This window comes from Castor canadensis, chromosome 10 (genome assembly GCF_047511655.1).
Source record: "Castor canadensis chromosome 10, mCasCan1.hap1v2, whole genome shotgun sequence".
In the NCBI taxonomy this organism is placed as follows: Eukaryota; Metazoa; Chordata; class Mammalia; order Rodentia; family Castoridae; genus Castor; species Castor canadensis.
The window spans coordinates 77,998,058-78,011,114 of NC_133395.1; positions in this window are offsets into that span (position 1 = coordinate 77,998,058).

A 13,057-nucleotide genomic window follows, 5' to 3' on the forward strand; every position below is an offset into this window, starting at 1 on the left:
TTAGCTCAAGCATCTTGAGGCGTGTCACAATGAAAACTCTAAGAGCACACGTGAATGGTGGCCAGTGCAGAAAACATGGGTTTCTATCCCATGGGATAAACGAGCAATTAATCTCTTTGGTGTCCTATTGTAGTAACTATGAGGTGAGAGTCCATTATGACAAATCTCTTCTTTCAGAAAAAAAAAAGTATTTTCTCTGAGCCTCGTCCATTTAAGATCTCAAATTCTAAACATTCAGACCATCAGAGCCAAGCTCCCTACAGCTCCATACCTACCATCAGAAATTCCCAGACCACCTGTAAAAAAAAACACATGCATATCTAAGGCCAGACCATGCTTCCTCACAACTGTCTGCTCTGACTAAAAGCCCCCCAAGTTTGTTTCAACTGAGCCCAAACCTTCTGATGGCTACCCTGAAGAGTTTATCAAAGTCCTATCAATTAGTCAAAACAAGTTTGGATTTGATAGTTTTGTGTACAGCAAACAATTATAAGGGAAGTGGTTTCTAGGGAATATTTTTCAGCTTTGTTCATAAATATGAGGCAGGTATTAATATGAGGCAATTTAAAAATGTTAACAAATTCCAAAAAGAAGACAGAATTGATGAGTTACTTGACAAGTTTACTTGTTTTCTCTCTTCAAGGAGAAAATGAACACAAACGGGTTAAGAATGGAACAAACATGGTGCAGAAAGACTTGAAATTGGAAAGGGGCTGGGGCAGGAGAATGTGTGCTTCCCACTCTCGCCCAGTTGCACCTATCCTATCCCACCCTAAAAATAATGGAAAGGGAGATTTTCATGGAAAATCTGGGAGAGGTCACTGCTGTCAGTTTTCTGTTCTCTCTACATAAGCTGTGCAAGCTCATCCAGGTCCTTTTCTGAATGGGAAACCAGCAGGACATTTAGACAAAATAAATCCAAGAATCATGAAAAAATGACACTTTAGACTCATGCATAGATGGCAAACCGAGGTTCATAGCAATGAGGAAGAGAATGGATCTGGTCATAGATGGTGAGAGGCAGGACTCGAACTTGAACTTCGGATCCTCGTCATTTGCTGAGTGGTTTCTGTGCACTGAGCACTTTTCCCATTCCCTCAACCAATCCTCACAGCAGGGATTTGCCAGATCAGAGACTCCAGACTCGAAGGGCATAGAAAACTTGCCGGTGTCTTCCAATAAAGAGTGGGAGAGGGTACAAATGCCAAGTCTTCTTGCTCTGTTATGAAACCCAAGCATTTCCAGGGTCTTTCAGGATTTCAGACGCATCTGCTAGGATGCCCTGCAATGGCCTTTGTCCACAAAGTAAGTCGGTGACTGTTTTTTCCCCGTTCTGTATGATACTGGCACTATCAGCATCTCGGCCCTTCAGTGGGCATTTTAAAGAGACTCAATTGATAAAGAGAACTTTTGAAAGGCCTTGCTCTTCCAAGAGGCATAAGAAATCTGCCCCGATCTTACACCATCCTGAGCAGATGTGGTGGGTGATGTGTTAAACTTTCACCACCTTACCTTCAAAGTTGTGGACAGTCATGGTATATAATTAAGTCATTTTCTTTGTTGCTTTGTTTTGAAGAAACTTTCCAAGTCAGAGACATAGGCTTTTGAAGGGAGCCAGGAGCTAGAAAAATATTTGGACCGTTGTGAAATGCTTCCCTACGACCAGTCCATTCATCATGGAGGTGAGGGGGACCCACCCCTACCCTAAGCAATTTATCTGGGAATGGACAGCTGACCTCCCAGGACCAGTGAGAGCTCAGGGGCCAGGAAACCTCAGCTCTTAGAGTGCTGCCTGCCCAGCTTCCCCTATCTGCCTTCCCCAGAGTCCCACCCTGGCAGAAGTGAGTACAAGCTCACCTTGTAGGTGGAAATGGAACCAGGTAAGTGTCAGTGGTTACGGCTCAGGACTGGGGAGGGAAGCCAGGACAGACATAGAAGTGTCAGGGATTTGAGATGGTCTGAGATGGGGTTGTGGGGGCTAGGCATGGTGAGCTGGTCTGCCTCCCTCCACTGGCCTGAGCTCTGCAGCTGGGCCTACAGGCACCCACACCTACCTCTCCCAGGGACACGTGGTCAGTGAGATCTGTGTGTGCTGTATATAATAAAGGCAGGCCAGAGTTGCCCACTGTAGGGATTTAGCTGCCTGCCAGACCAGCAGCAAAGCCAATTCCAGTGAACGGTACCACAAAGGACAGCTTGTAAGTGAGTCACAAGCCATCCTTCAAGGAAGATGTCACAGGGGACATGAGGCATGCCTCTTCAGATGAATGTCCAAATTCCCAACCAGAGCAGTGAGAGAGACTCAGGGGCAATCTGACCTAAGAAATTCAGGACAGTTACAGACCCTGTGACTGCCACCATTGGCACCATCACGACACCGTTGGCAGGGTAGGGTCTGGGGAAAATTCAACCCTAGAACCCGAAATCAGTACCCACATCTTCTGGAGTTTGATCATCAATGGAGAAATGGCTGACAAATGACACAATCCCTCCTTCCCCCCCTGCTCCCCGCCCTGGCAATGAAACAGGCTAAGGAAGCAGACTAAATGGTGAATCCTGAGTGCCAGAAAGAAAGCAGAGAAGACAGAGACGCAGGCTGATTTCCTCAAGCAAGCGCCAGGATCTGAATGACTCCAGAGAGATCACTAGCTCACCTTCTGAACTGGGACCAGCCTCTTCCTGTGACATCCCTTCCTCCAAGGACAAGGTTCACTTGCCACCTGGCACTTCATGCCTTGGGGGCTGGTGACATCTGCTGGCAGTTGCTGTTACTGCATAAATGATCTTTCTCATTTAAATGTTCTATGAGCACAGACAGCACACACACAACAGTGAGGCTGTTCCTCACAATCTCCACAATTCCCACTGCCTTAGGGCAGTTTTAGTCTCCAAAACAGTAAGACTTAGCTAAGAAGTGTCTGTACCAAATACCCTTCCTTGAGCTGGGGAAGTAGCTCAGGGGTGCTTACCTAGCACAGGTGAGTTCATGTTCCATTCCCGGCACCACACAGGTGCTGAACACATGAAGGGGGTCAGGGCAAGGCATGCATTATCTCTCCTTTTCTCTCTCTTACACCCCTTTTCTCTCTCTTACACCCACCCCCACACACCTTTACATCAGAGCCCAGAAAGGACCAGCAATGGCTGACAGCCTTGGAAAAGGTGATCAGAAAAGGATGTCGGTCTGTTTTCCCACAAAGTGGAGACCCAGCCTCCGTGAAGACCCATTCAGTAAGCTGAATGCATGTACCAATGGTCCCACTACCTCTGCAAAACACCCATGGAAAAATGGGCATTCGCATCCATGCCATTCCTCTTCTTCCTTGGTCCCCAGGCCAGCACAGTGCAAGGATGGCAGACAAGCCCAGTGTTGGAATATGAAATTAATTGATTCATTCAGCAAATAGGCACTGAGTGCCTCCATGGTCTGGGCACTATGTGGAGCCAATAAAGCAGAGAACACTAAAAAAGTAAATGTGTCGTGGAAATGGTGTGCACATAGTTGAGACACAGACTATAACTCAGAAGATGAGATGCTTTCTGGTGAGTGTAGCTGCTAGCAAGGAGGTGAACAGTGTTGAGATGGTTTTACAGTCAGAGAGTGGGACTAGAGAGCTCTCCCGGATGGGCTCTGAGTGACCCTAAGGGCCAGGTGGACTGAATAGGGAAGTGCCCAAGGGAGTAACCTTGAGGCAGGAACGAGGTCAGCCACAGCCACTGGGTATTTGCAGGGGGGCGGCGGGTGGGACGTGAGTTGTGCAGGCTACCTGTGCAGGTAACTTTCTAGGACATGAATTTGGGAGACACATCCATTCACTATGGTGGAGTACCAGGTGTGTTGCTGAAATGGAATTTTAAACCAATGTCTTCCCCATCAGAAAAGAATGTTTTTCCCACTGGGTGCTGGTGGCTCAAGCCTGTAATTCTAGCTACTTGGGAGGCCAAGATAAGGAGGATCACAATTCAAGGCCACCTGGGCAAATAGTTTGTAAGACTCCATCTCCAAAATAACTACAGCAAAATGGACCTGAGTTCCAAATAGTAGAGTCCTGCTTTACAGCACGAAGCCCAGAAAAGAAAAAAAAAAGAATACTTTTCCCCAGACAAAAATCTAATTAAGAAAGAATGGATATAACTTCCCAAGTGTACTTCAGAGGAGGTAAATCGGAGATTGCCTTTAGCTTTGAAATTATACACTTTTTTTTTTAGTAAGGTGACAATGATTATCTGGGCTACTGCAACGTAGGTGAGTGTCAAGCAAAGCCACAAGGTGGCACTGTAGATTCAAAAGAGTGAGACTTTCTCTTAAACCCACAGAAAAGGTGCATGGAATTCTTGTTTTCTTCTTTCTCTAGACCTAAAAAGGGTAGCTTTTAAGCATTTTCATCTTAAATATTCACAAAGGCTTGTTTTTTGCTTTTCTTTGAAGAGAACTCTATTCTCTCCCTTTCACACTGTGTGTGTCCTGTGGTCTCCTCCAGCCCCAACACCCGCCACACAGCCCCTCCCAAGAGTGCCAGGCAATGGCAGAAATGTGGAGGTGTATGAGCTCAGCTCTTCCCATTGCCCTGAAAGACACATAGGGTCACGCTTGTTGGGAACAGCGATTGAAGAGATGACATGACGGTGCAAACTCTGGGGTGGAAGAAATATCACCTTATTATTTATGAGCAGGAGAAAAAGCTGCTAGCATTTGAGCACTCAACACCTGCCAGGCCAGTGTCAAAAGCTTTGCATACATTACACGGATTTATCTTCACAACTCTGAGAGGAAGGTGCAAGAGGATAAGGCAGCGACCCAAAGTCATGCATCTGAACCAGTCACGCAGACTCCAGAGCAAAGGAAATCAGCTACCACAAGTAGATGGGCATGCACGACTTTGGCTATGAAACCAGCAAGTGCAATCCTGCAGGGAGTGTCCCGAAAAAGAGGCACACTGTGTTTGGCTTGAAGCAGTTGGTAATGTGTATGGCTTCCCAATTTACTGAGCAAACCATCTTGTTCATTTCGGTATCTCCAGCAGTTAAAATATCCCAAGATATTATATCAGTGTATCTCACCTAATTAATATAACTTTTAAAGTTTTAGTTTTATTATAGACAATTTCAAACATACAAAATCAAAATAAACTTTAATAATCCCACATGCACACACCACTCTGTTTCACTAGTTGTCTACCTTTTGTTTTACATATTTTTAGGCAGAAAGAGCAAGTATCTCCTGAACGCTGATTGGATGTGACACTGTTTGCAGCACTATTATGTTCAGTAGCTCACTTGGGGCTCAGAGTGATGCTCCATGGAAAGTGCTTCGTTATCCATGGCCTTGGATGAGAAAACAGAAGGCCAATGTTGTAGGCTGGTGGAGGCAGGTCTGACCCTCAGCAGCTTCACTCCTGAACGTAAACTCAAAATTATCTTGACGTACTGCTTTTCTCTTAGTGGGCCCCAGGAAGGTACTTTGAGCAGAATTTGTTGGAGAGTTGCACTTTAGGAAGGACTGTGACAAGTTAAAGGAGGTAATCATGTGACCCTCACCTAAAAGAGGAGGAAGTAGGGAGGGAGGGCACAGGTGTCCAGAAGAGGGCTGAGACATCTTCTGTGGCCAAGGAGAGGACTGGGAGAGCCTGGGGAGATGGGTTGTCACTTCACATAAAGACTTCTGAGCAATTAGAAGAGATTGAAAATCAATCTGGCAGGGTCAGAGCTGTTCTTAAGGAGACTTCTGGGGGCCGTGGCAGGAAGGCCAGGTAAGATCCACCCCTTCCTCCTGCAGTGTGCAGTTCAGTGCTTTGTTAGAAGGGTCATGGGCCAGAGAGTCCAGCCTTCTCCTCTCTCAGTTCCTGGAGGCAGGAGCTGGCTTTCACAAGGACAAAATTGTTTGGGTGACAACCAGAGGAGGATCTCTGTTTCTTATAGTATTTAAGGACATCTCCATGGGTTCAGGATGGGTAGGAAGGGGGGTGTCCAGTCTGGGCAAGGACGTGGAGGGAGGACTAAGCTTCGTACAGGCCCAGGACAGCCCTACAAGTCAGCTTCTGCTGTCACAGGCATCCTCCTGTCCGGACTTGGCCACCTCCACCTCCACAGTGCCTGTGGTCCTGAGCCCTTGGGTTTCCGGCTCCAGCTGAGCATTTTTGGGGGCCTGCAATGGTTAAGGTGGAAGCTCACTGAAGGGAAGCTGTGCCACGCCACTGCCACTGGGGTTTTATCCTAAGCCACAGAACAGCTTAAGCAGGAAACAGAAATTGTTTCAGGAGGAAGCAGCCTCGGAGTGAATTCAGGCTTGATCCTCAGTGGGCGAGACAGCCTGGGGCTAAAGGCTTAGGATTTCCTTCTGTGCAGTTGTCACTACTTCTCCACCAGAATGAAATGCTCCTCTCCTGCCCTCCACCCCAACCTCCACCTGTTCTTCCTTCTGTCTCTATCTGAAAGCTCTGCTTCTGCAAAAGCCTGGAGGTGGAAGTGTTGTGGGCCCAGCCTGGCTCCCAGGCTTGCTACTCCATGGTCTGGCCCCTGGCACTGCACCTTTAAAAAAAACAAAACAAAAAAAACCAGGCCTGCCTCCTTCTTAGGCAGTCAGCGATTTGAAGTCAGGCGTTGTGTTTTATTCATTTTTATAACCCCAGGGCTCAGCATGACAGACAATAAATGCTCTGTAAATGACAAGATGGGACAGTAATGAACACATTCTGTGGTGACATCGCTGAGTAGAGCCATATAAAGGTGTTAGGGAAATAGAGTGGAGCGTAAGTGCTGCTCCTTTCCCTCTCTGGCCATCCTCAAAAGAGCATCAGTCTGGGCTTAGTGGTACATGCTTGTAATCCCAGCTAGTCAGAAGTCAGAGGCAGGAGAATCACAAGTTCCAAGTCAGCCTGGCAAAGTTAGAGAGACTTTATGTTAAAAAAAAAAAAAGAAAGAAAGAAAGAAAGAAAAGAAAACCAAGGAGATAGCTTTTACCTAGCATTTACCTAATAAGCATTTACCTAGCATGCTTAAAGCCCGGGGTTCCATCAGAATGTTCTCTGGACACAGAGGAGCCCACAGTGGCAAGAAGGTAGGATGCCAAACTGTCCTGAGTCTGCAGTAGCTGGCAAAGACCCCTCCCCTCAGTGACTGGGATTAAACTGGCTCTACTTTGTCAACTTTATGCTACTTAATGGGGCATGGGAGATTTTGTCCTCTGGACTGGTGATTTTTTTTTTAGGAGACAAATATAAGTGGCTCTTTCTGCATCACCTCATCTGTGCTTCTCATATAAATCCTCATTTAGACACTGGGTCACCCTTATGTTTGTGATATTGACTTGTCCCTATCTGTCCGTCCTCTATCTGTGACACTGGTCTGCACTTACTGGTACCTTTGTTCAGCCCAGTGGATTTGGTTTGAGCCCTGGAAATGATAAACAAGGGTTGGTCATTTCTTTCTCTGGGAAGAAGCAGAATGCGAAAAAAGAAAACTCCAGAATTGGAGATGGGCTTTACTTGCACAGATCCAGATTGTGTTCCTGAATTACTTGTTCCTCCAATTGCCTAGCTTTGAAGGCTCCCTACTTGGGAGAGGCCAGAGGGTGGAGTGGTCAGACACTTGTATCCCGGGTCTAGTCATCTGTGGTGTAGCCTTGAACAAGTTACTTAAGCCACAGCACTGTCATCAGTCAGACTGACAGATTTTCAGTACTTGCAAGGAGGCGATGTTTATCATGCACTTGGAGTGCTTCACATGGAGTGCTCTCAGCACAGGCACCATCTTCGTCTTCCTTCTGTGTCACCATGTTTGGTGCCTGCCTCAGAACGTGCTGTGGTCTCTAGTCAGCAGCTGAGACCAGGCTGTTCTGGACACTGTGGATTGATGACTGAAAAGAACTGAGAATTACAAAATCTCCATCATCCTGAACATAAACATTTCAGGTATAACACAGTGAGGTTTTTAAGCTCATCTGCAAGTGTTTTCTTTTTCCTTCTTGTCAAGTGTGAACTGTGGGATCTAGGAGTGCCTTGCAGAGACTCGGCTTTCCTTCATTCAGCCCATGGCTCCCCTGAGGTCACAAAAGACCTCTCTGTGACATTGTCCCTAAAGCTGGATTTATGCCACCTTAACCTACATCTTGAGAAATCTGTCCTTCATGTTCTTCTCAACCCCCCTGAGTTTCCCAACCCAAGGCCTGTCTGTCTGTCTGTAGTCCCTGAGCTGTGCATTTGTCACTCACATCACTCTTTGGCCTCCTCACCTCCACGCACAGGAGAACATGGCTCAAGCCTTCCTCGTCACCACTGTATCTTGTCTTCCTGACTGCAGAATCCTTCTCTGACCAAGGCTTTGCCAGACCATGCCATGCCAGGGCAGCATACAGCACCAGCTCTGCAAAACCAGCTCCACAGACTCACAATTCCTGCACCACTCTTCCTGGGATCTTTAGTTCAAGGCCAGCCTTCCCCCTCCACCAAGTTCTTTCCTGGTAGCTGGCCATATCCCAGCAGGGACCCTGTATCCCCGAGAATCCCATCTGCAGCCTGAAGTTTGCCATGCACCTCACCTTGGCCTTCTTGGGTGGAGTGGGAAGACAAGGCCATTGATGCTGGCCGCAAGCCTCCAAGAAGGATCAAACAGAAGTCACGGGAGAAACCCAAAGCCCAGTGCTGTCGAGAACCATCCTGTACCCCACAGTGGCTGTAGTTGCTGGCCTCCTGAAGCCTGTGGAAACTGTTCCTGAATTCTCCCCACTCCCACAGCTGGTTCATGATGCTTAGGCTGCATTCCAGACAGGCAGGAAGGCAACAAAGGTGATAGATCCTAGCCTTTTCAGAATACCATGGTCTCCTCCCTGGCCCACGCACGTCCACTCCTTCAGTGTCTGTGGAGGATTGGCTCCAGGACCCTACCTTGTACACTGAACTCCACAGATGCCAAGTTTCTTATGTAAAATGAACCCACACACCTCCTCCCATACTTTCTCTCATCTCTAGATGACTTCAAATAAAATACAATGTAAGTGCCTTGCAAATAGTTGTTGCACTCTCTTGTTTAGGGAATCTGGAGAAGAAAATGCCTGCAGGTAGTCAATACAGATGTAACCATTGTAGGTAACCAGCAACATTGTAACTTTTTCCAGATGCTTTCTCTCCTGCTGGTTGTTGAATGTGTAACCTTGGCTGGGTGGAGCCCAGCTGTACTGAGCAGGCATTGTGCTCTGCCCCAGGGAGCTAATGGTTAGCTGGCAGGGATGGTTACCACCCTGCAGGTAGGTGCTGTGCTGGGGCTCACAGGCTGCCGTCTTAGAGTACTGACCATCCGCTATGTACTGACCATCCGCTATGTGGAGGATAGCTTCCCAGAGTCTCTAAACTCTGGCAGCAAACGTGAGCAGATTCTCCTACCTTTAGGGAGCACTTTCTCAAAAGTCCCCCACCAACAGACCCCTGCGGGGTGCTCCAGGAGGAGCTGCAGCAGGGCAGTTTCTAGACCTGAGCCTGGGATACCTGATACCCAAGGCAAGTGGCTGGCACACCCTGAGGCAGCACACCCTGAGGAAGGGCCTGTTGCAGAGGGTGCTGCGCTCAGCTTAGAGAGAAGCTTGAAGACAAAGGCTGAGAAGACAAGCCATGTATCAGGGGACTCAGGAGACCGAGTTCAGCCCCAACAGCACGGACACACTTCCTCTGTGGCACTGGGGTTCCCAGGAAAGTTGATGAATCCTTCTTCACCCATTCCTAAAACTGACAAAATGTTGACCATGGGAATTTCTTACAATTCTATTTTTCTGATAGAAAACACTAAATTGCCTTTTCTACAGAAAGAAGTGTTTTTTTTCCTCTTCTCTCTCTTATTCACCTCTTTTTTCCTGTCCCCTGACACCCTCTCCTTTCCTTCTCAGAAGTAAAGCAGATTAAATGGCATGGAAATCCTCATGGTGGAGAGGCTTCCTAAGACACCAGCTCTGCACAAGGGAAATTTGCATCTTTTCAATTCCACCTAATTATTCATTTCCTTCCTCTCTTTCCCATCTTGACAATAATTGCTGCCTGAGGAGTCTGTTCCTGCTGGAGAACTTGAAGCAGGGAGACTGCCTGCCTCGATGACTCAGCTTTGCCCAGGAATTTTGGCCTAGTGTTCCTGGGAAGTATGGCCTCTGAGTGAAGAAGGACCACAGAGGAGAGAGGACAGGAAGGACGCACAGCAGTGTTCCTTCACTAGGGTGACTTTCTTTGCATAGCTACAGTTTTTATATTTAATATTAATTACCCACTTGTAGTACATTTGCTGTTAGGTGAAACCTTAAAAGTCCAAAGTCAATAATAATAGTAATAATAATAATAAAATAATAATAATAATAGTAATAATAAGCCCCCCCCCCTATTCTCAGTGACTGAAATGGGAGCCTGTTACTTGAGGAACTGCCAGGCTTGTGAGAATGGACTCACTGTCGGCAAGCTTGTGCACAGGGTCTGGGGAAAGATGGAGAAAAACAGAAGACGTCCAGAACAGAAGCAGCTGGTCCCAAAGTAATCTGCTCACAGTGGCCTCAGTGCCTGCTTCCTGTCTACTCTGCTGACCTCTGCCTGTCCCCTTGCAGACTTTTGTTTTGCTTATTTGTATGTTTGGTTTGCTTTTGAGACAAGCTCACACTACATAGCCCAGGATAGCCTCAAACTCCTAATTCAGTCTCCCAAGTGCTGGATTGCATGTGCATACCACTACCCTGGCTCCCTCCGGCTCTGGGCAGTCTCTCTCAGGACCTCAGAAGCACCTCTGCATCTGTGACCGACCCCAGTCAGACTGTGATTCTGAGCCAAATGCTTTCTGTCCCTCTTGGGTCTGCTTGATTACATTTCATCTACTCAATTCTCACCTCACTGAGTGAATGCCCTTCTCACAGGGAATGCTTTCATTTACTGACCCTGGTAATTGCTTTTCCTAGTAGCTTTGCCCTCCAAAAACAATGTGTTTATAGAGAAGCACAGAATATCCACAGGACAGCACCCCTCAGGTCTCAGATCTCAAAGCCAGATACCTCTAGCTTCTAGCATCTTCACTACCAAAGGGGGAGGTTTCTTTGATTTGCTCAGAGGAGCGCTGCTGGACTGGGGCACATCCGAATTCCCAGGAGGCCTCAGACAGCAAGGAAGAGGGGTTATCAGCTCCTCCACCCACTTCTCCCACTGCCTTTCCCGCCTGGCCCAGTGCAGGCTGGAACCCACAGACTGCACTCCCCACTCCTTTGTCTCCGAGACTGTGAGAAGGATCCGAGTTTCAGCAACCTGTTTGGAGAGTGTGAGGCTGAGTCTGCTCTCAGCTGCCCTGCTCTGCCAGTTGATGGAGGCACTGGGCTTGTCCTAGCAGTGGGAGCAGAGGTGTCAGTGATGATGGTGCAGAAAATGGAGGATGCCATGTGATTTTGGAACCAGTTGCTATTTTTAAAAAGTACTTAAAATTTTTAAAAACTGACAAATACATATTTGGGAGGTACAGTGTGATTTTTCAATAAAGTATACAATACATGATGATTGGATCAGCATAATTGGGCTATCAACCATTTACCATTTCTTTGTTTTCAAAAAATTTAAAATCCTCTCTTTTGAAATATGCAATTAAATATTATTAACCATGGTTATCCCACCATGTGTAGAACACTATAAGTCATTCTGTCAGTCCTGTCAGCATCCTGTCAGCCCACCTCTCCATGCTCCCCAGCCTCTAGGAACTACTGTTGTATGCTCCGTTTCCTTGGGATCAACTTTTTTACTTCCACTTATATGCTTGAACATGTGGTATTTGTCTTTCTGGACCTGGAACCCAGAAAAGGAAGTGGAGAGTAACCAAGTTACTTAGAAGGTCCTTCATTTCCAGCCATGTGCACGACAAGAGAATTTCTTGACTGTGATTCTAATGCTGGAGACCATCTGCTCTTAGAAGACTGGACTGGCCAGCCCTAAGGTGTGACAATACTTGTAACCCATTTCTTCAGTTGTTGAAGACATTTCATAAGCAAGTTAGTATCCTTTATTAAATCTCTCTCTGCTGAACTCATGACAAGGTAGTCACTCAGACAGAGAGGTTGACTTTTCCATCAGGCCTAATGCTAAAGTCCCATACGTGGAGACTGGCTCTTTGTATTCCTGTTCCTTCACCCTCCCATCCCCCCCAAAAGCTTAGGCTAATCAGCCTTGTGGGGAGAAGGGCATTACACTGTTAAAATCATGGCAGTCTCCGTGGATGGAAGGATGGATAGATGGATGGACAGGTGGTTGGATAGATGGATGGACAGGTGGTTGGATAGATAGACGGATGGATGGATGGATGGATGGATGGATGGATGGATGGATGGATGGGTGGATGGGTGGATGGAGTTGGGGGGTATTAATCCTAAAAATCAGCACTGGGAAGACCACCTGCTACATTTTGTCCCCCTGAATTCATGCTGGACTTTAATCCCCAAAGTTATCTGTCAATGGTATTAAAGGGATAGAAATTTAATCCAACAATGGTGTTTGGAGGAGGAGCCTGTAAGAGGTAATTAGGATTAGATAAAGTCATTAGGGTGGAACCTTAGTGGCTTATAAGGAAAGCGAGACACATACACACATATTCCTTGACTCTTGCCATGTGATGTTTTCACTGCCTGGGTTCTCTGTGCACAAGAAGGCCCTCACTAGATGAGGCCCCCTACACCTTGCACACAAAACCATGAGCCAAAATAAACTGCTTTTCCTTATAAAGTCTGCCTACTTCCAGTATTTTGTGGTAGTAATCAAAAGCCCCACCAGAAGGTAGTCTGGCTGGAGTTGGCCAAAACAGACTTGCTCATGGAAAAGCTGCAGAATTAGCAGACATATTTATGTGTTTCTGCTTAAGGTTTGCTTCTTTGAGCTATTTTGGCAAAGCCCAAGACTGGTTGTCGCTGTGCATGTGATTAATAAGGTCTGCTTAAAGATCAAAGTCTCCAAGCAAGATAAGCTGTGAAGCGAAGGGCGAGGAAAGGTGCTCCTTAGCGTCCTTGCCCGGGCGGATTCGTTAGAGGTGATGTTTCTCCATCCACTTCCTCGCTCCAGCCTGCAGT